This window comes from Oryzias melastigma, unplaced genomic scaffold (assembly GCF_002922805.2).
Source record: "Oryzias melastigma strain HK-1 unplaced genomic scaffold, ASM292280v2 sc03684, whole genome shotgun sequence".
NCBI classification, from domain to species: Eukaryota; Metazoa; Chordata; class Actinopteri; order Beloniformes; family Adrianichthyidae; genus Oryzias; species Oryzias melastigma.
Window position 1 is genome coordinate 1 of NW_023420252.1, and position 2,070 is coordinate 2,070.

At 37.4% G+C, this 2,070-nt stretch overlaps 1 long non-coding RNA gene across 1 annotated transcript; it reads right to left on the minus strand.

Moving 5' to 3' along the window:
- On the minus strand, positions 1–2,070 carry LOC112138756. Its single transcript, XR_002917838.1, has 3 exons — positions 2,044–2,070; positions 1,628–1,752; positions 1–39 (listed from the first exon to the last, which is right to left on the minus strand). It is a non-coding gene; the product is annotated as an uncharacterized LOC112138756 (long non-coding RNA).

Here is a 2,070-nt window from a genome sequence, read left to right on the forward strand (position 1 = left end):
GCCGATGTTCTCCACCACCTCGCGCGTCTCCTCGGTCACCTGAGAACAAACAATGACAGGAGTCATTTTTCTATGAACTCTGAATCCATTTTAATGCCAGTTAACCAGTTAACTTTTCAACTGGTAGCACGATCAACATTATTCCAGTAGATTCTGAAGGAGAAAAGCGGCGTGAGATAAAAAAAAAAGGTAAAGATTGTGTGTTTAAGTGTCACTGAGGCACGTAATTGTTTGAAGTCGTCTCACACTCATTCAAAACTCGTGTTTTTCCACATGCTAGAAGCAAAAATGCATTTGCAATTACAACTTCCCCCAATCCTAAAACCTGCCGCGGTGTTGTTCTTCACCATTTGGCATTTCCCTCCCTCAGGGGGTCGCCGCAGCCAATCAGCTTTCACCGATTCACACATTTATTTTGGCGGAGACTTTTACGCCCTCTCTGACACAACCTTGTGTTTTATCCGGGCTTGGGACAGGCACAGTGAGAACCAGATTCCCCTTTTAGGTATGCAGTAGCCTGAAGTAGGGCTGGGTTGATAAAATCGATTAATCAATTAGAATTGATTTATGCTCAATAGACAAATAATGGATTCATAAAAAAATAAATCAATTTAGCACATAAAGCTAAAGTCTGCTAGCTTGATGCTAATGTTTAATGGAATTTCCCATAGAACGGCTAATGCTAATGCTCCGCGGACCGAACAGTCCTGAGAAATCGCCTAAAAAAATAAATAAATTACATAAAATCATATTTCCAATCACATCCAAACAGCATAAAGGCTGATCTTATTCCTACATATTTACGTGCAGGCAATATGCAAATTGCTCCATGGATTTAGAAAATTTTGAGTGAACAGTCTCTTAAAAATATTATTAATAATAATGAAAGCACGTTCAGAGTTTCATCTCACTCTATACATGATCTTTGTTTACAACGAAACTCATTATTTCTTCTTCTACGACTATTTCCGGTATTTTAGACAAATCTGTGCATGTAAAAATGATTTATTCTGATCAACCGTGTGGCACATGGAAACGTTTGTTACAATCAGATGAAGTTTTTCATGGTGCATGTGCACTAATCTAATCTCTGATCTTATCAAGGACATTTTGCTCATGTAAACGCAGCTACTGTTTCCAATGTTAATGATCTGAATATTTTTGTTAGAACTTCTCCTTTTGAGAATCATGTAACACTGGATGATATTAACAATCTCAGTATTTTACTAATACATTTTACAGTATGTGAACTGTATCAGATTAATATAAATATATTCAAAACATAAAGTAGATTATTTATTTATTTCTAAACAAATGTGTATAAATGTGTAAACTCAATCGATACCACCCTAGCCTGAAGGGTCTTGCTCTTAACGGAGATCCATGCTGCTTTCAGGGCACAAATAAAAAATAAGAATTCTTAAAGTTGAACATCTTCATCCGGAGTCTTCATCAGTGCTTGAAGGTCGTGTGGATCCAGAGCCGTTTGTCTGGTCACAGATCAATCCAGCTTCACTGTTTTAGATGTGATTCAGCTTGAAGGTGATAAACTCCAGAGAGGATTTCCGTTCTCCGACTGAATAAAGTGAAAACGATCCAAACACTAACGGGCTAACTCCTGCCTCACCTGAATCTTGTCCATCATGCCCGTGCTTTCCATCCTGCTGGCAACGTTCACACTGTTTCCCCAGATGTCATACTGGGGTTTAAGGGCTCCGATAACTCCTGCAATCACCGGGCCGTGGTTAATTCCTGGAGAGGACATCAGAGGGAGAAAAGAAGAGAGACTTTTACAGATGAACAAACTAGAAACTAAAAGAGGCAGAAGAATCGTTCATCGTCCACATTAGCTACACTAGTTACAGAAAATATTAAGATAAATATTTCTCATTTTTTCATTTAAAACAGTTTCCTTTGATTATATGAAAATATTTTTTTCTTTAAAGTGAACAAAAGTCAAACTAGTCTCATAAATTGTATAGATCATAAATATCACAACTAGAAATCAAAAATCCGTTTATATGGATTATTTCACAGATTTACCGATCCTGAGCTTGAAGTCGTTAAACG